The sequence below is a fragment of the Pseudophryne corroboree genome, chromosome 5 (assembly GCF_028390025.1).
Source record: "Pseudophryne corroboree isolate aPseCor3 chromosome 5, aPseCor3.hap2, whole genome shotgun sequence".
Lineage (NCBI taxonomy): Eukaryota > Metazoa > Chordata > Amphibia > Anura > Myobatrachidae > Pseudophryne > Pseudophryne corroboree.
The window spans coordinates 689605594-689632776 of NC_086448.1; the positions used below are offsets into that span (position 1 = coordinate 689605594).

The 27183-nt window shown below is 47.8% G+C and overlaps 1 protein-coding gene across 1 annotated transcript in view; it reads right to left on the reverse strand.

The window, feature by feature from the left end:
* LOC134928271 (cytochrome P450 7B1) overlaps positions 1-27183 on the reverse strand; it is a 369002-nt gene that overhangs the window by 278700 nt on the left and 63119 nt on the right. The window lies entirely within an intron of this gene.

Genomic DNA, 27183 nt, shown 5'->3' on the forward strand with positions numbered 1-27183 from the left:
ATGTCAGCAGGGGTGATCGGCCTTCCATAGCAGGACGCTATGGAAAGCCGCTCACCCCGCAGTTCATCTACTGGTAATACCAGTAGATGAACGGCGGCCGCTGGCAATGAAGCAAGAGCGTGCATCAGCGCTCACCGCTCATCGATTGTCCATACACACTGGGCGGCTTTGAGCTGAAAGCAGCTCAAAACACCAAAAGTGAGCTGCTTTCAGCTCAAAATCGCCCAGTGTGTATGGGCCTTTACTGTCGAGTTTATTAAACTGCTTACAATGTGCTTGGAAGTGTGCACCTGAAAACGCTCAATACTGCTTTCCTGCAATGAAATTATAATAACTAATCCAGCTCAGTCAAACCTGGGTGTTGCACAGGTTAAAATCATGTGCAGGAAACTATGTTACAGGGCAAAAATGAGGGCCCCAAGACATTTTTGCAAATTGCGGCACATTGGGGGTAATTCCGAATTGATCACAGCAGGAATTTTTTTAGCAGTTGGGCAAAACCATGTGCACTGCAGGGGAGGCAGATATAACATGTGCAGAGCGAGTTAGATTTGGGTGTGGTGTGTTCAATCTGCAATCTAATTTGCAGTGTAAAAATAAAGCAGATAGTATTTACCCTGCACAGAAATAAAATAACCCACCCAAATCTAACTCTTTCTGCACATGTTATATCTGCCTCGCCTGCAGTGCACATGGTTTTGCCCAACTGCTAAAAAATTTCCTGCTGCGATCAACTTGGAATTACCCCCATTGGGGGTAATTCTGAGTTGATCGCAGCAGGAATTTTCTCTGACAAATGGCCAGAAAATAACAAATTCTGCTTGGGTATGTATACTTATGAGCACAACTGTGTATACATAATATATAAATATATATATATATATATATATATATATATATATAGAGATAGATATAGATAGATAGATAGAGAGAGAGAGAGAGAGAGAGAGAGAGAGAGAGAGAAAGAACAAAGAAAAATGGCCGCGCAATTGGAACTGTAAAAGTCTTTATACTTGATATAAGTCCGAAATGTTTATTGTCACACCGTCATTTGGGTAGTTTCTGTTGTAATTATGATTTAAAAAGCGTAAATACAGTTGTTTGACAATAAATGGCTTCACCCAACCACTAACCATGAGTGAAAGAAAAGATTGTGAGTTATCATTCATATTCTCTGACAAATGGCCAGAAAATCACAAATTCTGCTAGGGTATGTAAACTTATGAGCACAACTGTATATATTATATATATATATATATATATATATACTGCTCAAAAAAATAAAGGGAACACTAAAATAACACATCCCAGATCTGAATGACTGAAATATTCTTATTAAATACTGTGCTCTTTACATAGTTGAATGTGCCGACAACAGAATCACACAAAAATTATCAATGGAAATCAAATTTATTAACCCATGGAGGTCTGGATTTGGAGTCCCACTCAAAATTAAAGTGGAAAAACACACTACAGGCTGATCCAACTTTGATGTAATGTCCTTAAAACAGGTCAAAATGAGGCTCAGTAGTGTGTGTGGTCTCCACGTGCCTCTATGACCTCCCTACAATGCCTGGGCATGCTCCTGATGAGGTGGCGGATGGTCTCCTGAGGGATCTCCTCCCAGACCTGGACTAAAGCATCCGCCAACTCCTGGACAGTCTGTGGTGCAATGTGGCATTGGTGGATGGAGCGAGACATGATGTCCCAGATGTGCTCAATTGGATTCAGGTCTAGGGAACGGGCGGGCCAGTCCATAGCATCAATGCCTTCGTCTTGCAGGAACTGCTGACACACTCCAGCCACATGAGGTCTAGAATTGTCTTGCATTAGGAGGAACCCAGGGCCAACCGCACCAGCATATGGTCTCACAAGGGGTCTGAGGATCTCATCTCGGTACGTAATGGCAGTCAGGCTACCTCTGGCGAGCACATGATGGTCTGTGCGGCCCCCCAAAGAAATGCCACCCCACACCATTACTGACCCACTGCCAAACCGGTCATACTGGAGGATGTTGCAGGCAGCAGAACGTTCTCCTTGGCGTCTCCAGACTCTGTCACATCTGTCACATGTGCTCAGTGAGAACCTGCTTTCATCTGTGAAGAGCACAGGGCACCAGTGGCGAATTTGCCAATCTTGGTGTTCTCTGGCAAATGCCAAACGTCCTGCACGGTGTTGGGCTGTAAGCACAACCCCCACCTGTGGACGTCGGGCCCTCATACCACCCTCATGGAGTCTGTTTCTGATCATTTGAGTAGACACATGCACATTTGTGGCTTGCTGGAGGTCATTTTGCAGGGCTCTGGCAGTGCTCCTCCTGTTCCTCCTTGAACAAAGGCGGAGGTAGCGGTCCTGCTGCTGGGTTGTTGCCCTCCTACGGCCTCCTCCAAGTCTCCTGATGTACTGGCCTGTCTCCTGGTAGCGCCTCCATGCTTTGGACACTACGCTGACAGACACAGCAAACCTTCTTGCCACAGCTCGCATTGATGTGCCATCCTGGATGAGCTGCACTACCTGAGCTACTTGTGTGGGTTGTAGGCAGGTCATACAGGCACGTGGAGGCCACACACACTACTGAGCCTCATTTTGACTTGTTTTAAAGGACATTACATCAAAGTTGGATCAGCCTGTAGTGTGTTTTTCAACTTTAATTTTGAGTGCGACTCCAAATCCAGACCTCCATGGGTTAATAAATTTGATTTCCATTGATAATTGTTGTGTGATTCTGTTGTCAGCACATTCAACTATGTAAAGAACACAGTATTTAATAAGAATATTTCAGTCATTCAGATATGGGATGTGTTATTTTAGTGTTCCCTTTATTTTTTTGAGCAGTGTATATATATATATATATATTATAAGAATTTACTCACCGTTAATTCTATTTCTCGTAGTCCGTAGTGGATGCTGGGAACTCCGTAAGGACCATGGGGAATAGACGGGCTCCGCAGGAGACTGGGCACTCTAAAAGAAAGATTAGGTACTATCTGGTGTGCACTGGCTCCTCCCTCTATGCCCCTCCTCCAGACCTCAGTTAGGGAAACTGTGCCCGGAAGAGCTGACACAACAAGGAAAGGATTTGGAATCCAGGGTAAGACTCATACCAGCCACACCAATCACACTGTACAACTTGTGATAACTATACCCAGTTAACAGTATGAACAACAACTGAGCCTCCTTGTACGGATGGCTCATAACAATAAACCTTTAGTGAAGCAATAACTATATACATGTATTGCAGAGAGTCCGCACTTGGGACGGGCGCCCAGCATCCACTACGGACTACGAGAAATAGAATTACCGGTGAGTAAATTCTTATTTTCTCTGACGTCCTAGTGGATGCTGGGAACTCCGTAAGGACCATGGGGATTATACCAAAGCTCCCAAACGGGCGGGAAAGTGCGGATGACTCTGCAGCACCGAATGAGCAAACTCAAGGTCCTCCTCAGCCAGGGTATCAAACTTGTAGAATTTTGCAAATGTGTTTGAACCCGACCAAGTAGCAGCTCGGCAAAGCTGCAATGCCGAGACCCCTCGGGCAGCCGCCCAAGAAGAGCCCACCTTCCTTGTGGAATGGGTTTTACTGATTTTGGATGCGGCAATCCAGCCGCAGAATTAGCCTGCTGAATCGTGCAACAGATCCAGCGAGCAATAGTTTGCTTTGAAGCAGGAGCACCCAGCTTGTTGGGTGCATGCAGGATAAATAGCGAGTCAGTTTTCCTGACTCCAGCCGTCCTGGAAACATAAAATTTTCAAAGCCCGGACTACGTCCAGCAACTTGGAATCCTCCAAGTCCCGAGTAGCCGCAGGCACCACAATAGGTTGGTTCAAATGAAACGCTGATACCACCTTTGGGAGAAATTGGGGACGAGTCCTCAATTCTGCCCTGTCCATATGGAAGATCAGATACGGGCTTTTACATGACGGTCCTAAGTGGCTCCAACCAGTGTGATTTCAGGAAATCTAACACAACGTTAAGATCCCAAGGTGCCACTGGAGGCACAAAAGGGGGCTGAATTTGCAGCACTCCCTTAACAAACGTCTGAACTTCAGGCAGTGTAGCCAGTTCTTTTTGAAAGAAAATAGGGCCGAAATCTGGACCTTTATGGACCCCAATTTTAGGCCCATAGTCACCCCTGACTGTAGGAAGTGCAGAAATCGACCCAGCAGGAATTCCTCTGTTGGGGCCTTCCTGGCCTCACACCAAGCGACATATTTCCGCCATATGCGGTGATAATGCTTTGCTGTCACATCCTTCCTAGCTTTTATCAGCGTAGGAATCACTTCATCTGGAATGCCCTTTTCCGTTAGGATCCGGCGTTCAACCGCCATGCCGTCAAACGCAGCCGCAGTAAGTCTTGGAAAAGACAGGGCCCCTGCTGTAACAGGTCCTGTCTGAGAGGCAGAGGCCATGGGTCCTCTGAGATCATTTCTTGTAGTTCTGGGTACCAAGTTCTTCTTGGCCAATCCGGAACGATGAGTATAGTTCTTACTCCTCTATTTCTTACTATCCTCAGTACCTTGGGTATGAGAGGAAGAGGAGGGAACACATAAACCGACTGGTACACCCACGGTGTCACTAGTGCGTCCACAGCTATCGCCTGAGGGTCCCTTGACCTGGCGCAATATTTTTTTAGCTTTTTGTTGAGGCGGGACGCCATCATGTCCACCCGTGGCAGTTCCCAGCGATTTACAATCTGTATAAAGACTTCTTGATGAAGTCCCCACTCTCCCGGGTGGAGGTCGTGCCTGCTGAGGAAGTCTGCTTCCCAGTTGTCCACTCCCGGAATGAACACTGCTGACAGTGCTAGCACGTGATTCTCTGCTCATCGAAGAATCCTTGTGGCTTCTGCCATTGCCATCCTGCTTCTCGTGCCGCCCTGGTGGTTTACATGGGCGACCGCCGTGATGTTGTCTGATTGAATCAGTACTGGGTGGTTTTGAAGCAGGGGCTCTGCTTGACTCAGGGCGTTGTAAATGGCCCTTAGTTCCAGTATATTTATGTGTAGTGAAGTCTCCAGACTTGACCACTGTCCTTGGAAGTTTCTTCCCTGAGTGACTGCCCCCCATCCTCGGAGGCTTGCATCCGTGGTCACCAGGACCCAGTCCTGTATGCCGAACCTGCGGTACTCGAGAAGATGAGCACTCTGCAGCCATCACAGCAGAGACACCCTGGCCCTTGGGGACAGGGTGATCAACCGATGCATCTGAAGATGCGATCCAGACCATTTGTCCAACAGATCCCACTGAAAGATCCTTGCATGGAACCTGCCGAAGGGAATTGCTTCGTAAGAAGCCACCATCTTTCCCAGGACTCGCGTGCAGTGATGCACTGACACCTGTTTTGGTTTCAGTAGGTCCCTGACCAGAGATGACAATTCCTGGGCCTTCTCCACCGGGAGAAACACCTTCTTCTGTTCTGTGTCCAGAATCATGCCCAGGAAAAGCAGACGCGTCGTAGGAATCAGCTGCGACTTTGGGATATTCAGAATCCAGCCGTGCTGTTGCAACACTTCCTGAGAGAGTGCTACGCTGACCAACAACGCCTTTATGAGGAGATCGTCCAAGTACGGGATAATTCTAACTCCCTTCTTCCGAAGGAGTATCATCATTTCGGCCATTACCTTGGTAAATATTCTCGGTGCCGTGGAGAGACCAAACGGCAACGTCTGGAATTGGTAATGACAGTCCTGTACCACAAACCTGAGGTATTCCTGGTGAGGTGGGTAAATGGGGACATGCAAGTAAGCATCCTTGATGTCCAGCGACACCATAAAATCCCCCTCTTCCAGGCTTGCAATAACCGCCCTGAGCGATTCCATTTTGAACTTGAACTTCTTTATATAAGTGTTCAAGGATTTTAAATTCAGAATGGGTCTCACCGAACCGTCCGGTTTCGGTACCACAAACATTGTGGAATAGTAACCCCTGCCCTGTTGAAGGAGGGGGACCTTGATTATCACCTGCTGGAGGTACAGCTTGTGAATTGCCGCCAGTACTACCTCCCTTTCCCTGGGAGCAGCTGGCAAGGCTGATTTGAGGTAACGGCGAGGGGGAGTCGCCTCGAACTCCAGCTTGTATCCCTGAGATACAATTTGTACAGCCCAGAGATCCACTTGTGAGCGAACCCACTGGTTGCTGAAGTTTCGGAGACGCGCCCCCACCGCACCTGGCTCCGCCTGTGGAGCCCCAACGTCATGCGGTGGACTTAGTGGAAGCAGGGGAGGATTTTTGTTCCTGGGAACTGGCTGCCTGGTGCAGCGTCTTTCCTCTACCCTTGCCTCTGGCCAGAAAGGATGCTCCTCTGACCCGCTTGCCTTTCTGAGGCCGAAAGGACTGCACTTGATAATACGGTGCTTTCTTAGGCTGTGAGGAAACCTGAGGTAAAAAAGTCGACTTCCCAGCAGTTGCTGTGGATACGAGGTCCGAGAGACCGTCCCCAAACAATTCCTCACCCTTATAAGGCAAAACCTCCATATGTTTTTTAGAATCAGCATCACCTGTCCACTGCCGAGTCCATAATACTCTCCTGGCAGAAATGGACATTGCATTAATTCTAGATGCCAGCAGGCAAATGTCCCTCTGGGCATCCCGCATATATAAGACGACGTCTTTTATATGTTCGATGGTTAGCAAAACTGTATCCCTGTCGAGGGAATCAATGTTGTCTGACAGGGTATCAGTCCATGCTGCTGCAGCGCTACACATCCAGGCTGAAGCAATAGCAGGACTCAGTAGAGTACCAGAGTGTGTATACACAGACTTCAGGATAGCTTCCTGCTTTCTATCCGCAGGCTCCTTTAGGGCGGCCGTATCCTGAGACGGCAGTGCCACACTTTTAGATAAGCGTGTTAGCGACTTGTCCACCCTAGGGGGTGTTTCCCAACGTAACCTATCCGTTGGCGGGAAAGGGCACGCCATCAGTAACCTCTTAGAAATCACTAGTTTCTTATCAGGGAAACTCCACGCTTCTTCACACAAATCATTTAATTCATCAGATGGGGGAAAAGTCACTGGCTGCTTTTTCTCCCCAAACATAATACCCCTCTTGGTGGTAACCGGGTTAATATCAGAAATGTGCAATACATCTTTCATTGCAGTAATCATGCATCGGATGGCTTTTGTAGACTGTACATTTGTCTCATCCTCATCTACACTGGAGTCAGACTCCGTGTCGACATCTGTGTCTACCATCTGAGCTAGCGGGCGTTTATGAGCCCCTGACGGCTTCTGAGTCGCCTGGGCAGGCGCGGGCTGAGACCCCGGCTGTCCCAAGGCTGCTGCGTCATCGAACCTTTTATGTAAGGAGTTGACACTGTCGGTTAAGACCTTCCACATATCCATCCAATCAGGTGTCGGCCCCGTCGGGGGCGACACCACACTTATCTGCCCCTGCTCCGCCTCCACGTAACCCTCATCAAACATGTCGACACAGCCGTACCGACACACCGCACACACACATGGAATGCTCAGACTGAGGACAGGACCCCACAAAGTCCCTTTGGGAGACAGAGAGAGAGTATGCCAGCACACACCACAGCGCTATATAACACAGGGATTTACACTATAAAAAGTGATTTACCCAATAGCTGCTTAAATATCTTATTTGCGCCTAAATTTATGTGCCCCCCCTCTCTTTTTTACCCTTCTTGTATCAGGATACTGCAGGGGAGAGCATGGGGAGCTGCTTCCAGCGGAGCTGTGAAGGGAAAATGGCGCTGGTGTGCTGAGGAAGAAGGCCCCGCCCCCTCAGCGGCGGGCTTCTGTCCCGCGTTTTATGTAACTTAATGGCGGGGGTTTTTACACATATACAGTTTCCAGACTGTATTATGTGTATTTTATGCCAAAAGGTATTATAATTGCTGCCCAGGGTGCCCCCCACCCCAGCGCCCTGCACCCTACAGTGACCGGAGTGTGTGGTGTGCTGTGGGAGCAATGGCGCACAGCTGCGGTGCTGTGCGCAACCTTAATGAAGACAGGAGTCTTCTGCCGCCGATTTCATCGCTTCTCTTCTGTCTTCTGGCTCTGCAAGGGGGACGGCGGCGCGGGTTCGGGAATGGACGATCGAGGTCAGGCCCTGTGTTCGAACCCTCTGGAGCTAATGGTGTCCAGTAGCCTAAGAAGCACAAGCTAGCTGCAAGCAGGTAGGTTTGCTTCTCTCCCCTCAGTCCCACGTAGCAGTGAGTCTGTTGCCAGCAGATCTCACTGAAAATAAAAACCTAACAAATACTTTCTTTTCTAGCAAGCTCAGGAGAGCCCACTAGGAGCACCCAGCTCTGGCCGGGCACTGATTCTAACGGAGGTCTGGAAGAGGGGCATAGAGGGAGGAGCCAGTGCACACCAGATAGTACCTAATCTTTCTTTTAGAGTGCCCAGTCTCCTGCGGAGCCCGTCTATTCCCCATGGTCCTTACGGAGTTCACAGCATCCACTAGGACGTCAGAGAAATATATATATATACACACACACACACACTTATTTTATAATAAGATTTTACTCACCGGTAAATCTATTTCTCGTAGTCCGTAGTGGATGCTGGGAACTCCGTAAGGACCATGGGGAATAGCGGCTCTGCAGGAGACTGGGCACAACTAAAGAAAGCTTTAAGACTACCTGGTGTGCACTGGCTCCTCCCTCTATGAAACTCCTCCAGACCTCAGTTAGTATACTGTGCCCGGAAGAGCTGACACAATAAGGAAAGGATTTGGAATCCCGGGTAAGACTCATACCAGCCACACCAATCACACCGTATAACTCGTGATATTATACCCAGTTAACAGTATGAAATAAATCTGAGCCTCACTAACAGATGGCTCATAACAATAACCCTTTAGTTAGGCAATAACTATATACATGTAATGCAGACAATCCGCACTTGGGACGGGCGCCCAGCATCCACTACGGACTACGAGAAATAGATTTACCGGTGAGTAAAATCTTATTTTCTCTGACGTCCTAGTGGATGCTGGGAACTCCGTAAGGACCATGGGAATTATACCAAAGCTCCCAAACGGGCGGGAGAGTGCGGATGACTCTGCAGCACCGAATGAGCAAACTCAAGGTCCTCCTCAGCCAGGGTATCAAACTTGTATACTTTTGCAAAAATGTTTGAACCCGACCAAGTAACAGCTCGGCAAAGTTGTAAAGCCGAGACCCCTCGGGCAGCCGCCCAAGAAGAGCCCACTTTCCTCGTGGAATGGGCTTTTACAGATTTAGGGTGCGGCAGTCCAGCCGCAGAATGTGCAAGTTGAATCGTGGAGCAGATCCAGCGAGCAATAGTCTGCTTAGAAGCAGGAGCACCCAGCTTGTTGGGTGCATACAGGATAAATAGCGAGTCAGTTTTCCTGACTCCAGCCGTCCTGGAAACATATATTTTCCGGGCCCTGACTACGTCCAGTAACTTGGAGTCCTCCAAGTCCCACGTAGCCGCAGGCACCACAATAGGTTGGTTCACATGAAAAGCTGATACCACCGTAGGAAGGAATTGGGAACGAGTCCTCAATTCCACCCTATCCATATGAAAATCAGATAAAGGCTTTGCATGACAAAACCGCCAATTCTGATACACGCCTGGCCGACGCCAAGGCAAACAGAATGACCACTTTCCACGTGAGGTATTTTAGCTCTACGGATTTAAGTGGCTCAACCCAATGCGACTTCAGGAAATCCAACACCACGTTGAGATCCCACGGTGCCACTAGAGGCACAAACGGGGGCTGAATATGCAGCACTACCTTAACAAAAGTCTGAACTTCAGGCAGTGAAGCCAGTTCTTTTTGGATGAAAATGTACAGAGCCGAAATCTGGACCTTAACGTAACCCAATTTTAGGCCCGTAGTCACTCCTGACTGTAGGAAGTGCAGAAATCGACCCAGTTGAAATTCCTCCGTTGGGGCCTTCCTGGCCTCACACCAAGCAACATATTTTTGCCATATGCGGTGATAATATTTTGCGATCACATCTTTCCTAGCCTTAATCAGCGTAGGAATGACTTCCTCCGGAATGCCTTTTTCGTTTAGGATCCGGTGTTCAACCGCCATGCCGTCAAACACAGCCGTGGTAAGTCTTGGAACAGGCAGGGCCCCTGCTGCAGCAGGTCCTGTCTGAGCGGCAGAGGCCATGGGTCCTCTGAGATCATTTCTTGAAGTTCCGGGTACCAAGCTCTTCTTGGCCAATCCGGAACCACGAGTATAGTTCTTACTCCTCTCCTTCTTAGTATTCTCAATACCTTGGGTATGAGAGGCAAAGGAAGGAACACATACACCGACTGGTACACCCACGGTGTTACCAGAGCGTCTACAGCTATCGCCTGAGGGTCCCTTGACCTGGCGCAATATCTTTTTAGCTTTTTGTTGAGGCGGGACGCCATCATGTCCACCTGTGGCCTTTCCCAATGGTGTACAATCATTTTGAAGACTTCTGGATGAAGTCCCCACTCTCCCGGGTGGAGGTCGTGCCTGCTGAGAAAGTCTGCTTCCCAGTTGTCCACTCCGGGAATGAACACTGCTGACAGTGCTAATACATGATTTTCCGCCCATCGGAAAATCCTTGTGGCTTCTGCCATCACCATCCTGCTTCTTGTGCCGCCCTGCTGGTTTACATGGGCGACCGCCGTGATGTTGTCTGACTGGATCAGCACCGGCTGGTGTTGAAGCAGGGGTCTAGCCTGACTTAGGGCATTGTGAATGGCCCTTAGTCCCAGAATATTTATGTGTAGGGAAGTCTCCTGACTTGACCATAGTCCTTGGAAGTTTCTTCCCTGTGTGACTGCCCCCCCAGCCTCGAAGGCTGGCATCTGTGGTCACCAGGACCCAGTCCTGTATGCCGAATCTGCGGCCCTCTAGAAGATGAGCACTCTGCAGCAACCACAACAGCGACACCCTGGCCCTTGGAGACAGGGTTATCAGCCGATGCATCTGAAGATGCGACCCGCACCACTTGTCCAACAGATCCCACTGGAAGATCCTTGCATGGAACCTACCGAATGGAATTTCTTCGTAAGAAGCTACCATCTTTCCCAGGACTCGCGTGCATTGATGCACCGACACCTGTATTTGTATTAGGAGGTCTCTGACTAGAGATGACAACTCCTTGGCCTTCTCCTCCGGGAGAAACCCTTTTTCCTGTTCTGTGTCCAGAACCATACCCAGGAACAGTAGACGCGTCGTAGGAACCAGCTGCGACTTTGGACTATTCAGAATCCAGCCGTGCTGTTGTAGCACTTCCCGAGATAGTGCTACTCCGACGAACAACTGCTCTCTGGACCTCGCCTTTATAAGGAGATCGTCCAAGTACGGGATAATTATAACTCCCTTTTTTCGAAGGAGTAACATAATTTCGGCCATTACCTTGGTAAATACCCTCGGTGCCTGGGACAGACCAACGGCAACGTCTGGAATTGGTAATGACAGTCCTGTACCACAATTTTGAGGTACTCCTGGTGAGGAGGGTAAATGGGGACATGCAGGTAAGCATCCTTGATGTCCAGTGATACCATGTAATCCCCTTCGTCCAGGCTTGCAATAACCGCCCTGAGCGATTCCATTTTGAACTTGAACCTTCGTATATAAGTGTTCAAGGATTTCAATTTTAGAATGGGTCTCACCGAACCGTCTGGTTTCGGTACCACAAACATTGTGGAATAGTAACCCCGGCCTTGTTGAAGGAGGGGTACCGTGATTATCACCTGCTGGAAGTACAGCTTGTGAATTGCCGCCAGTACTACCTCTCCTCGAGGGCAGCAGGCAAGGCTGATTTGAGGTAACGGCGAGGGGGAGTCGCCCCGAAACTCCAGCTTGTATCCCTGTGATACTACTTGCAGAACCCAGAGATCCACCTGTGAGCGAGCCCACTGGTCGCTGAAGTTCCCGAGACGCACCCCCACCGCACCTGGCTCCACCCGTGGAGCCCCAGCGTCATGCGGTGGACTCCGAGGAAGCGGGGGAAGATTTTTGATCCTGGGTACTGGCTGTCTGGTGCAGCTTTTTCCCTCTTCCCTTGTCTCTGTGCAGAAAGGAAGCGCCTTTAACCCGCTTGCTTTTCTGAAGCCGAAAGGACTGTACCTTATAATACGGTGCTTTCTTAGGCTGTGAGGAAACTTGAGGTAAATTTTTTCCTTCCCAGCTGTTGCTGTGGATACGAGGTTCCAGAGACCATCCCCAAACAATACCTCACCCTTATAAGGCAGAATCTTCATGTACCTTCTAAAGTCAGCATCGCCTGTCCACTGCCGGGTCCCTAATACCCTCCTGGCAGAATGGACATTGCATTAATTCTGGATGCCAGCCGGAAAATATCCCTCTGTGCATCCCTCATATATAAGACGACATCTTTAATATGCTCTATGGTTAGCAAATAGTATCCCTGTCCTGACAGGGTAATAGACCACGCTGCAGCAGCACTATCCATGCTGAGGCAATTGCAGGTCTCAGTATAGTACCTGAGTGTGTATATACAGACTTCAGGATAGCCTCCTGCTTTTTATCAACAGGCTCCTTCAAAGTGGCCGTATTCTAAGACGGCATTGCCACCTTTTTTGACAAACGTGTGAGCGCCTTATCCACCCTAGGGGATATCTCCCAACGTGACCTATCCTCTGGCGGGAAAGGGTACGCCATCAGTAACTTTTTAGAAATTACCAGTTTCTTATCGGGGGAACCCACGCTTCTTCACACACTTCATTCACTCATCTGATGGGGGAACAAAACACGGTCTGCTTTTTCTCCCCAAACATAAAACCCCTTTTTTGTGGTACCTGGGTTAATGTCAGAAATGTGTAACACATTTTTCATTGCCGAGATCATGCAACGGATGTTCCTAGTGGATTGTGTATATGTCTCAACCTCGTCGAGACTGGAGTCAGACTCCGTGTCGACATCTGTGTCTGCCATCTGAGGTAGCGGGCGTTTTTGAGCCCCTGATGGCCTTTGAGACACCTGGGCAGGCGCGGGCTGAGAAGCCGGCTGTCCCACAGCTGTTACGTCATCCAGCCTTTTATGTAAGGAGTTGACACTGTCGGTTAATACCTTCCACCTATCCATCCACTCTGGTGTCGGCCCCACAGGGGGCGACATCACATTTATCGGCATCTGCTCCGCCTCCACATAAGCCTCCTCATCAACCATGTCGACACAGCCGTACCGACACACCGCACACACACAGGGAATGCTCTGACTGAGGACAGGACCCCACAAAGTCCTTTGGGGAGACAGAGAGAGAGTATGCCAGCACACACCAGAGCGCTATATAATGCAGGGATTCACACTAACCACAGTGATTTTTCCCTTATAGCTGCTATAATACACAGATTTGCGCCTAAATTTAGTGCCCCCCCTCTCTTTTTAACCCTTTGAGCTTGAAAACTACAGGGGAGAGCCTGGGGAGCTGTCTTCCAGCTGCACTGTGAAGAGAAAATGGCGCCAGTGTGCTGAGGGAGATAGCCCCGCTCCTTTTTCGGCGGACTTTCTCCCGCTTTTTTATGGATTCTGGCAGGGGTATTTTTCACATATATAGCCTCTGGGGCCATATATTGAGGTATTTTAGCCAGCCAAGGTGTTATTATTGCTGCCTCAGGGCGCCCCCCCCCAGCGCCCTGCACCCTCAGTGACCGGAGTGTGAAGTGTGAGAGGAGCAATGGCGCACAGCTGCAGTGCTGTGCGCTACCTTGTTGAAGACCGAAGTTTTCTGCCGCCGATTTTCAGGACCATCTTCATGCTTCTGGCTCTGTAAGGGGTACGGAGGTGCGGCTCCGGGACCGGACGATCGAGGTCGGGCCCGGTGTTCGATCCCTCTGGAGCTAATGGTGTCCAGTAGCCTAAGAAGCCCAAGCTAGCTGCAAGCAGGTAGGTTCGCTTCTTCTCCCCTTAGTCCCTCGTAGCAGTGAGTCTGTTGCCAGCAGATATCACTGAAAATAAAAAAACTAAAATATACTTTCTTTTCTAGGAGCTCAGGAGAGCCCCTAGTGTGCATCCAGCTCAGCCGGGCACAAGATTCTAACTGAGGTCTGGAGGAGGGTCATAGAGGGAGGAGCCAGTGCACACCAGGTAGTCCTAAAGCTTTCTTTAGTTGTGCCCAGTCTCCTGCGGAGCCGCTATTCCCCATGGTCCTTACGGAGTTCCCAGCATCCACTAGGACGTCAGAGAAATATATATATATATATATATATATATACACACACACACACACACACACACACATACTTATTTTAGATATATATATATATATATATATATATATATATATATATATAAAATCAAACAATCAAGGAGAGGGAAGACACAAAAGGGCAGGACATAGACATACAGAGGAAGACAAAGGGAGTACATCAAGAATGTCATGCCTGTATTCTGTATGCGACTGCGGCTGTAGACGCACAGAAAATATAGGCAAGCCGCATATAATTTTAATTAGCAGAGTCTGCTTGCGCGTCTTACTCACATAGCGATGCGAATAAAATACATTTATGCCAAAAAAGATGTTTGGGCTAACGGAGTTGCATGGGACCTGCAACTCACTCACGCCTGGCATCTCCTACTGCGTGGTGTATTGAGGCTATATGTATGAGGACACATCTGTAACTAGCTACAGGGAGCTGCTTCATCCTTTACCCCGCACTTCAGTTAGGGTATGCACTAGGGAAACCAAGCCTCACATAAAAAAAATATATAAAAAAGTTTGTACGTAGCTCCACTAAACAGCTTATGGAAAATAATCAAGAATGCCACTATCCATGGTACTGCATATATAAAATCATACCATAGAAAATAAGAATTTACTTACCGATAATTCTATTTCTCGGAGTCCGTAGTGGATGCTGGGGTTCCTGAAAGGACCATGGGGAATAGCGGCTCCGCAGGAGACAGGGCACAAAAAGTAAAGCTTTACGATCAGGTGGTGTGTACTGGCTCCTCCCCCTATGACCCTCCTCCAAGCCTCAGTTAGGTACTGTGCCCGGACGAGCGTACACAATAAGGAAGGATTTTGAATCCCGGGTAAGACTCATACCAGCCACACCAATCACACTGTACAACCTGTGATCTGAACCCAGTTAACAGTATGATAACAGCGGAGCCTCTGAAAAGATGGCTCACAACAATAATAACCCGATTTTTGTAACTATGTACAAGTATTGCAGACAATCCGCACTTGGGATGGGCGCCCAGCATCCACTACGGACTCCGAGAAATAGAATTATCGGTAAGTAAATTCTTATTTTCTCTATCGTCCTAGTGGATACTGGGGTTCCTGAAAGGACCATGGGGATAATACCAAAGCTCCCAAACGGGCGGGAGAGTGCGGATGACTCTGCAGCACCGAATGAGAGAACTCCAGGTCCTCCTTAGCCAGGGTATCAAATTTGTAGGATTTTACAAACGTGTTTGCCCCTGACTAAATAACCGCTCGGCAAAGTTGTAAAGCCGAGACCCCTCGGGCAGCCGCCCAAGATGAGCCCACCTTCCTTGTGGAATGGGCATTTACATATTTTGGCTGTGGCAGGCCTGCCACAGAATGTGCAAGCTGAATTGTATTACACATCCAACTAGCAATAGTCTGCTTAGAAGCAAGAGCACCCAGTTTGTTGGGTGCATACAGGATAACAGCAAGTCAGTTTTCCTGACTCCAGCCGTCCTGGAACATATTTTCAGGGCCCTGACAACATCTAGCAACTTGGAGTCCTCCAAGTCCCTAGTAGGTGCAAGGCACCACAATAAGCTGGTTCAGGTGAAACACTGACACCACCTTAGGGAGAGAACTGGGGACGAGTCCGCAGCTCTGCCCTGTCCGAATGGACAAACAGATATGGGCTTTTTTGAGAAAAAACCACCAATTTGACACTCGCCTGGTCCAGGCCAGGGCCAAGAGCATGGTCACTTTTCATGTGAGATGCTTCAAATCCACAGATTTGACTGGTTTTAAACCAATGTGATTTGAGGAATCCCAGAACTACGTTGAGATCCCACAGTGCCACTGGAGGCACAAAAGGGGGTTGTATATGCAATACTCCCTTGACAAACTTCTGGACTTCAGGAACTGAAGCCAATTCTTTCTGGAAGAATATCGACAGGGCCGAAATTTGAACCTTAATGGACCCCAATTTGAGGCCCATAGACACTCCTGTTTGCAGGAAATGCAGGAAACGACCGAGTTGAAATTTCTTTGTGGGGCCTTCCTGGCCTCACACCACGCAACATATTTTCGCCACATGTGGTGATAATGTTGTGCGGTCACCTCCTTTCTGGCTTTGACCAGGGTAGGAATGACCTCTTCCGGAATGCCTTTTTCCCTTAGGATCCGGCGTTCCACCGCCATGCCGACAAACGCAGCTGCGGTAAGTCTTGGAACAGACATGGTACTTGCTGAAGCAAGTCCCTTCTTAGCGGCAGAGGCCATAAGACCTCTGTAAGCATCTCTTGAAGTTCCGGGTACCAAGTCCTTCTTGGCCAATCCGGAGCCATGAGTATAGTTCTTACTCCTCTACGTCTTATAATTCTCAGCACCTTAGGTATGAGAAGCAGAGGAGGGAACACATACACCGACTGGTACACCCACGGTGTTACCAGAACGTCCACAGCTATTGCCTGAGGGTCTCTTGACCTGGCGCAATACCTGTCCCGTTTTTTGTTCAGACGGGACGCCATCATGTCCACCTTTGGTAATTCCCAACGGTTTACAATCATGTGGAAAAAACTTCCCGATGAAGTTTCCACTCTCCCGGGTGGAGGTCGTGCCTGCTGAGGAAGTCTGCTTCCCAGTTTCCATTCCCGGGATGAAACACTGCTGACAGTGCTATCACATGATTTTCCGCCCAGCGAAAAGTCCTTGCAGTTTTTGCCATTGCCCTCCTGCTTCTTGTGTCGCCCTGTCTGTTTACGTGGGCGACTGCCGTGATGTTTTTCCCACTGGATCAATACCGGCTGACCTTGAAGCAGAGGTCTTGCTAAGCTTAGAGCATTATAAATTTACCCTTAGCTCCAGTATATTTATGTGGAGAAAAGTCTCCAGACTTGATCACACTCCCTGGAAATTTTTTCCTTGTGTGACTGCTCCCCAGCCTCTCGGGCTGGGCTCCGTGGTCACCAGCATCCAATCCTGAATGCCGAATCTGCGGCCCTCTAGAAGATGAGCACTCTATAACCACCACAGGAGAGACACCCTTGTCCTTGGATATAGGGTTATCCGCTGATGCATCTGAAGATGCGATCCGGACCATTTGTCCAGCAGATCCCACTGAAAAGTTCTTGCGTGAAATCTGCCGAATGGAATTGCTTCGTAGGAAGCCACCATTTTTACCAGGACCCTTGTGCAATGATGCACTGTTTTTAGGAGGTTCCTGACTAGCTCGGATAACTCCCTGGCTTTCTCTTCCGGGAGAAACACCTTTTTCTGGACTGTGTCCAGAATCATCCCTAGGCACAGCAGACGTGTCGTCGGGATCAGCTGCGATTTTGGAATATTTAGAATCCACCCGTGCTGTTGTAGCAGTATCCGAGATAGTGCTACTCCGACCTCCAACTGTTCCCTGGACTATGCCCTTATCAGGAGATCGTCCAAGTAAGGGATAATTAAGACGCCTTTTCTTCGAAGAAGAATCATCATTTCGGCCATTACCTTGGTAAAGACCCGGGGTGCCGTGGACAATCCAAACGGCAGCGTCTGAAACTGATAGTGACAGTTCTGCACCACGAACCTGAGGTACCCTTATTGAGAAGGGCAAATTTGGGACATAGAGGTAAGCATCCCTGATGTCCCGGGACACTATATAGTCCCCTTCTTCCTGGTTCGTTATCACTGCTCTGAGTGACTCCATCTTGATTTGAACCTTTGTAAGTGTTCAAAATTTTTTTTAGAATAAGTCTCACCTAGCCTTCTGGCTTCAGTACCACAATATAGTGTGGAATAATACCCCTTTTCTTGTAGTAGGAGGGGTAATTTAATTATCACCTGCTGGGAATACAGCTTGTGAATTTTTTCCCATACTGCCTCCTTGTCGGAGGGAGACCTTGGTAAAGCAGACTTCAGGAGCCTGCGAAGGGGAAACGTCTCGACATTCCAATCTGTACCCCTGGGATACTACTTGTAGGATCCAGGGGTCCTGTACAGTCTCAGCGCCATGCTGAGAACTTGTCAGAAGCGGTGGAACGCTTCTGTTCCTGGGAATGGGCTGCCTGCTGCAGTCTTCTTCCCTTTCCTCTATCCCTGGGCAGATATGATCTTATAGGGACGAAAGGACTGAGGCTGAAAAGACGGTGTCTTTTTCTGCAGAGATGTGACTTAGGGTAAAAACGGTGGATTTTTCAGCAGTTGCCGTGGCCACCAGGTCCGATGGACCGACCCCAAATAACTCCTCTTCCTTTATACGGCAATACACCTTTGTGCCGTTTGGAATCTGCATCACCTGACCACTGTCGTGTCCATAACATCTTCTGGCAGATATGGACATCGCATTTACTCTTGATGCCAGAGTGCAAATATCCCTCTGTGCATCTCGCATATATAGAAATGCATCCTTTAAATGCTCTATAGTCAATAAAATACAGTCCCTGTCAAGGGTATCAATATTTTTAGTCAGGGAATCCGACCAAGCCACCCCAGCTCTGCACATCCAGGCTGAGGCGATCGCTGGTCGCAGTATAACACCAGTATGTGTGTATATACTTTTTATGATATTTTCCAGCCTCCTGTCAGCTGGTCCTTGAGGACGGCCCTATCTATAGACGGTACCGCCACTTGTTTTGATAAGCGTGTGAGCGCCTTATCCACCCTAAGGGGTGTTTCCCAACGCGCCCTAACTTCTGGCGGGAAAGGGTATACCGCCCATAATTTTCTATCGGGGGGAACCCACGCATCATCACACACTTTATTTAATTTATCTGATTCAGGAAAAACTACGGTAGTTTTTTCACATCCCACATAATACCCTCTTTTGTGGTACTTGTAGTATCAGAAATATGTAACACCTCCTTCATTGCCTTTAACGTGTGGCCCTAATAAGGAATACGTTTGTTTATTCACCGTCGACACTGGATTCAGTGTCCCTGTCTGTGTCTGTGTCGACCGACTAAAGTAAACGGGCGTTTTAAAACCCCTGACGGTGTTTTTGAGACGTCTGGACCGGTACTAATTGTTTGTCGGCCGTCTCATGTCGTCAACCGACCTTGCAGCGTGTTGACATTATCACGTAATTCCCTAAATAAGCCATCCATTCCGGTGTCGACTCCCTAGAGAGTGACATCACCATTACAGGCAATTGCTCCGCCTCCTCACCAACATCGTCCTCATACATGTCGACACACACGTACCGACACACAGCACACACACAGGGAATGCTCTGATAGAGGACAGGACCCACTAGCCCTTTGGAGAGACAGAGGGAGAGTTTGCCAGCACACACCAAAAACGCTATAATTATATAGGGACAACCTTATATAAGTGTTTTCCCTTATAGCATCTTTTTTATATATTTCTAACGCCAAATTAGTGCCCCCCCTCTCTGTTTTAACCCTGTTTCTGTAGTGCAGTGCAGGGGAGAGCCTGGGAGCCTTCCCTCCAGCCTTTCTGTGAGGGAAAATGGCGCTGTGTGCTGAGGAGATAGGCCCCGCCCCTTTTTCGGCGGCCTCGTCTCCCGCTCTTAACGGATTCTGGCAGGGGTTAAATATCTCCATATAGCCTCCGGAGGCTATATGTGAGGTATTTTTAGCCAAAATAGGTTTTCATTTGCCTCCCAGGGCGCCCCCCTCCCAGCGCCCTGCACCCTCAGTGACTGCCGTGTGAAGTGTGCTGAGAGGAAAATGGCGCACAGCTGCAGTGCTGTGCGCTACCTTTAGAAGACTGAGGAGTCTTCTGCCGCCGATTCTGGACCTCTTCTTACTTCAGCATCTGCAAGGGGGCCGGCGGCAAGGCTCCGGTGACCATCCAGGCTGTACCTGTGATCGTCCCTCTGGAGCTGATGTCCAGTAGCCAAGAAGCCAATCCATCCTGCACGCAGGTGAGTTCACTTCTTCTCCCCTAAGTCCCTCGTTGCAGTGATCCTGTTGCCAGCAGGACTCACTGTAAAATAAAAAACCTAAGCTAAACTTTTCTAAGCAGCTCTTTAGGAGAGCCACCTAGATTGCACCCTTCTCGGCCGGGCACAAAAATCTAACTGAGGCTTGGAGGAGGGTCATAGGGGGAGGAGCCAGTACACACCACCTGATCGTAAAGCTTTACTTTTTGTGCCCTGTCTCCTGCGGAGCCGCTATTCCCCATGGTCCTTTCAGGAACCCCAGCATCCACTAGGACGATAGAGAAATTCCATAAGTAATAGCAACATAAATACTACTATTGGTACAAATGACAATAATTTCATTGCAAGCAAAGTTTAACAAAGATTAGGTATATTGCACATTTTAGTTTTACATACTTAAGCAAACATACCGATCATTCCAATGCTAATAAAGTGTGTTATTCCTTTAACTACTGGGTACAATAGAAACATTATAAGCAGGATGAGAAGTTTTGTTCCAACACAAACATTTGACCATTTGCACGAATATCGGCACTGCACGTGACTCTTCTAATTGTTCTATGTTTTTAAACTGTGCATGCATCTAGGTTGCTAATATGGCATGCAGCATATATATCCTATGGTGCGTACTCGCAGACGTGCAGCGGAGATTGAGACGCACTGTATCTGTAATGTATGGAAAATGTGCTGAGCATTCCTGGTAGGTTACAGGGAGGAGGTTATTCAGACGGGTCTGGGACTCAGGGTCGACAGCAAAAATGTCGACACACCTTGGGTCGACGCCAATTGGTCGACACACCTTAGGTCGACATGGACAAGGTCGACATGGAAAAAGGTCGACATGAGTTTTTTATGTTTTTTTGGTGTCGTTTTCTTCGTAGAGTGACCGGGAACCCCAATTAGTGCACCGCGTTCGCTCGCCATGCTTCGGGCATGGTGCCTTCGCTCCGCTACCGATTCGCTCGGCACAGATTACCGTTCCAATCGTAGTCCACGTGGATCGTTAAGTATGAAAAGGTTCCAAAAAAGAAAAAAAATCGTGAAAAACTCATGTCGACCTTTTTCCATGTCGACCTTGTTCCTGTCGACCTTTTGTCCATGTCGACCTAAGGTGTGTCGACCAATTGGTGTCGACCTAAGATGTGTTGACCTTCTTGCTGTCGACCTGGAGTCCGGATACCATTCAGTCGTACAAAGATGGTCTCTCTTTTGGGCGTACTATGGGATTGTCACTGGCTTGTCACGGAACCGGTTGCAAACTCAGATGCTTGATTGCTCACATTGTAGACCATACTCTGATAGAGACGGGTGTGGTATTGAAAGTCGACATTAACTATGTCGACAATGTCTAGGTCGACCACTATTGGTCGACAGTAACTAGGTCGACAGAGTGTCTAGGTCGACATGTTCTAGGTCGACAGGTCAAAAGGTCGACATGAGTTTTTAATGTTATTTTGGTGTCGTTTTCTTCGTAGAGTGACCGGGAACCCCAATTAGTGCACCGCGTACCCTCGCCATGCTTCGGGGCATGGTAAGGCACAGATTACCGTTCCAATCGTAGTCCACGTGGATCGTTAAGTATGAAAAGGTTTAAAAATAAGAAAAAAATTGTGAAAAACTCATGTCGACCTTTTGACCTAGAACATGTCGACCTAAAGAGCCTGTCAACCTAGACACCCTGTCGACCTAGTTATTGTCGACCAATAGTGGTCGACCTAGACATTGTCGACCTAATTACGGTCGACTTTCAGTCCGGATCCCGATGGAGACGCTGTGCCTAGCATGGGGCTGATACAGTTTTGGTTGTACGACTTATGAATGTGTGTCTAGGGCTTGCACATGCAGACACATGGATGTACACCAGGGAAGGACTTATAGCGGAACCAGCATAAAGTCACAGACACTATGCTGGCAAAAGATGCACACAAGGCCGCTCGCTGCAGTGTCTGACTCACAATCGGCCCCACTATACATAAAGATTAAGGAGGTTATTTTTCTGGAAAACCATAATATATATTTTTTTCATTTTCTGTGTTAATGGATTAAAAAATATGTAAATAAAAGAAATGTTAAAATGTACTGTTACAAAAACAGATCACAAATACCAGGTGTTGTTGGAAAATAACAAACTAACAATTACCATCTTTAGTGAGTCACTGATCTTTGGAGGCCTACACATGACCACTAAATGCACAGATTAGATGAAGATTTAGCGCCACTTTTATACTTACGGGAGCCCAACAGTGCTGACTTTTCAAAACACCAACAAGGCCTTTTAGTCATACAATCACTTCTAATGGTATCCGGTCTCTAGGTCGGCAGTCACTAGGTCGGCCACTATTGGTCGACATGAATTAGGTCGACAGGGTTTCTAGGTCTACATGACAAAAGATTGATATGAGTTTTTTAATGTTTTTTTTTTCATTTTTTTAACTTTTTCATACTTTACGATCCACATGGACTACAAATGGGGACGGTAACCTTGCCCGAAGCTCGCTCGCCATGCGAGGGGACAAGGTGCACTAATTGGGTTTTCCGGTCACTCCACGAAAAATAACTACACAATTTTTTTTTTTAAACCTTCATGTCAACCTTTTGTAATGTCGACCTTGTTCATGTCGACCTAATGCTTGTGTCAACCTATTTTGTGTGTTGATTTAGTTACTGTCGACCAATAGTGGTCAAACTACACACTGTCGACCTAAGTGTGGGTGACCCTATGAACCACACCCTTTCTAACTTAGGATCACAGTAAAATAGCAGGTCTGGAGTTCCAAGGAGGGTACGCAGTCATGATGTCTCCATTCAGAATGTTCATAGACGGTCAACATACATGATATAGATGATGTTAAACAGTCAACATACTTCATTACAATTTCAACATCACATCAGTGTCAACATGGTACTTTACTACCATGTTCACCTAATAATGTCCACACCCACAAGACAACCTGAATGGACTTGTCACTAAGGGGCAGATTTATTAAGCCTGGTGAAGTGATAAAGTGGAAGGTGATAAAGTGCCAGCCAATCATATCCTAACTTCCATGTTACAGGCTGGGTTTGAAAAATGACAGGAGCTGACTGGAATGAAAAATATTCTCATCACAGAGTACACAGGGATACAAAGGGGGAATTCAATTGTTTTGAGCATCTAATTTTCCTCTCTAAACAGGACTGTTTAGACACCCAAACAATTGTCACAATTCAACTGTTGTTTGGACGCACATGCATATTGCAGCCAAACAGACAGGGTTTAGCCACATAAAACATCTAAACCCATCTAAAGTCCAGTAGTTTGGATGCCCACAGTGCCGAGTTTGCACACTTTTTTTTGCACCTCAGGAGCCTGCGAGAAGAAATGTGCCCTCCGTGGCTGGGCGCCCGAACAGAAGAACAACAGAATTGCTGCCGTCAGGCGCCATCTAGTGGCGGCTGTGATCAAAACAATTGAATTCCCCCCCCCCCCAAGTACTGTAACAAAAACTTACAATAGCATATAAAGAAAACAAAGAATAAAGATAAAGGGGTAAATTTAATGGTTTTGCATGCACGATATCCCATCTAAAGTGATGGGAAGTCATAGGGTGCAATTAAATTGTTTCTTTTGTTCTGCACTGATCGTGCCCAGATGGGCACACACAAAAAATGGGTGCAACGCAAAAAGTCCAGTTTGAGCACTCAAACGGGTCACTTTTCACGCATTTTTGCTCACCGCCCCTGGGGGATGCAAGCTGAAAAGCTGGTGGCGGCAGATGATCGCGCCCGAATGGAGCTACAATTTAATAGCTTCATTGGGCACCACCTGCTGCCTGCCAGTGAAAAAAAATCAATTGAACTCCCTGAAAGAGTACAATACATAAAAAAGACCACACAATTAAATGCAACACAGCAAACTGTTGACTGTTGAGAAAAACGTAAAAAAGCCACTATCTATAACTACTGCAGTAGTGGCAAGAAGAGTCTATGCTTCTATCAATTTTCCTTACCAAACCAACATGGTCATCTCTGGGATAAAAACTAAAGAGGGCTAATCACTTCATTCATTCCTTTAGATTCCGGTAAGAAACACTGACACATAAGTTACACATTAGGCAAGAATGCAAACAATAGCACACACAGAACAAAAGTAAATAAACGTCTGGAAGACAAAGTAACAATTATTAAACATTCTGGTACAAGAACAAACAATTTGGAACTCACCGTAATGTTGTGATTTTCCTATAAAAAAAAAAAAAACAGAACATACTGTGTCTGTACTGTGTTAGTGCAGTACACCAGTGCAACAAGCAATCTCACACCGCACAAAAATGAAACAGAAAGGCCATGAAGAAGTTGGAGTCTATAGTCAGCAAAAGGTAGGCTATGACACCAGGGGTATATTTACCAAAGCTTCTAAAACAGAGAATTGGTTGCCCTGGGCCCTCCACAAACCTTAATCTGGCCCTGTTTATTAGTGTCCAGGTCTACCTCAGACGCATTTACATGGACATGCCTTTAGTGTAAGCATTCATTTACTCTTGGCCCTGACTTCCAACCTCCAATTCCCTACCTACATATAATCAGAAGTGTACTGTAGGATGCAACAGTAAGTAGAAGATCTTTACAATAAAAACAGGACTGCAAATGTAAAAATTGAACACCGCTGCATAATAATAAGATTTTAAACCTACCGGTAAATCTTTTTCTCCTAGTCCATAGAGGATGCTGGGGACTCCGTAAGGACCATGGGGATAGACGGGCTCCGCAGGAGACATGGGCACTAAAAAAGAACTTTAGGTATGGGTGTGCACTGGCTCCTCCCTCTATGCCCCTCCTCCAGACCTCAGTTAGAGAAACTGTGCCCAGAGGAGACGGACAGTACGAGGAAAGGATTTTTGTTAATCTAGGGGCAAGATTCATACCAGCCCACACCATCCACACCGTATAACTTGGGATATACGAACCAGTTAACAGTATGAAACAACACAGCATCAGTCCGAGACTGATCAAAACTGCAACATAACCCTTATGTAAGCAAAAACTATATACAAGTCCTGCAGATGTAGTCCGCACTGGGACGGGCGCCCAGCATCCTCTACGGACTAGGAGAAAAAGATTTACCGGTAGGTTTAAAATCTTATTTTCTCTTACGTTCTAGAGGATGCTGGGGACTCCATAAGGACCATGGGGATTATACCAAAGCTCCCAAACGGGCGGGAGAGTGCGGATGACTCTGCAGCACCGACTGAGCAAACAGGAGGTCCTCCTCAGTCAGGGTATAAAACTTGTAGAACTTTGCAAAGGTGTTTGAACCCGACCAAGTAGCAGCTCGGCACAATTGTAATGCCGAGACCCCTCTGGCAGCCGCCCAAGAAGAGCCCACCTTCCTAGTGGAATGGGCCTTTACTGATTTTGGTAACGGCAATCCAGACGTAGAATGAGCCTGCTGAATCGTGTTACAGATCCAGCGAGCAATAGTCTGCTTCGAAGAAGGAGCGCCAACCTTGTTGGCTGCATACAGGACAAACAGTGCTTCTGTTTTTCTGACCCGAACCGTTCTGGCCACGTAAATTTTCAAAGCCCTGACCACATCAAGGGACTCGGAATCCTCCAAGTCTCGCGTAGCCACAGGCACCACAATAGGTTGGTTCATATGAAACGATGAAACCACCTTAGGCAAGAATTGAGGACGGGTCCGCAATTCCGCTCTATCCACATGGAAAACCAGATAGGGGCTTTTATGAGACAAAGCCGCCAACTCCGACACTCGCCTAGCCGAAGCCAAGGCTAACAACATGACCACTTTCCAAGTGAGAAATTTTAATTCCACCGTTTTAAGTGGTTCAAACCAGTGCGACTTAAGGAAACTCAACACCATATTAAGGTCCCAAGGCGCCACCGGAGGTACAAAAGGAGGCTGACTATGCAGCACTCCTTTCACAAAAGTCTGTACTTCTGGGAGAGAAGCTAATTCCTTCTGAAAGAAAATGGATAGGGCCAAAATCTGAACCTTAATGGAGCCTAATTTTAGGCACAAATTCACTCCAGTTTGTAGGAAGTGAAGGAAATGGCCCAGATGGAATTCTTCCGTAGGAGCATTCCTGGCCTCACACCAAGAAACGTACTTCCGCCATATACTGTGATAATGTTTAGCTGTCACATCCTTCCTAGCTTTTATCAGAGTAGGAATGACCTCATCCGGAATGCCCTTTTCTGCTAGGATCCGGCGTTCAATCGCCATGCCGTCAAACGCAGCCACGGTAAGTCTTGGAACAGACAGGGTCCCTGTTGTAACAGGTCCTTTCTTAGAGGAAGAGGCCACGGATCTTCTGTGAGCATTTCCTGCAGATCCGGATACCAGGCCCTTCGCGGCCAATCTGGAACAATGAGAATTGTCTGTACTCCTCTTCTTCTTCTTATTCTCAACACCTTGGGGATGAGAGGAAGAGGAAGAAACACATAGACCGACTGGAACACCCACGGTGTCAACAGGGAGTCCACAGCCACCACCTGAGGGTCTCTTGACCTGGCGCAATACCTCCGCAATTTCTTGTTGAGGCGAGACGCCATCATGTATATCTGGGGCAGTCCCCACAGACTTACAATCTGTGCGAAGACTTCCTGATGAAGTCCCCACTCTCCTGGATGTAGATCGTGTCTGCTGAGGAAGTCTGCTTCCCAGTTGTCCACTCCCGGAATGAACACTGCTGTCAGTGCGCTTACATGATTTTCCGCCCAGCGAAGAATCCTGGTGGCTTCCGCCATTGCCACTCTGCTCCTTGTGCCGCCTTGGCGGTTTACATGAGCCACTGCGGTGATGTTGTCTGATTGAATCAGAACCGGTAGGTCGCGAAGCAAAGTCTCCGCTTGACGAAGGGCGTTGTATATGGCCCTCAGCTCCAGGACGTTGATGTGAAGATAAGTCTCCTGGCTTGACCAAAGACCTTGGAAGTTTCTTCCCTGCGTGACTGCTCCCCAACCTCGGAGGCTCGCATCCGTGGTTACCAGAATCCAGTCCTGAATGCCGAACCTGCGACCCTCTAGAATGTGAGCACTCTGCAGCCACCACAGGAGAGATACCCTGGCCCTGGGGGACAGGGTGATCATCCGATGAATCTGTAGATGTGACCCGGACCACTTGTCCAGTAGGTCCCATTGGAAAGTCCTCGCATGGAACCTGCCGAATGTAATGGCCTCGTA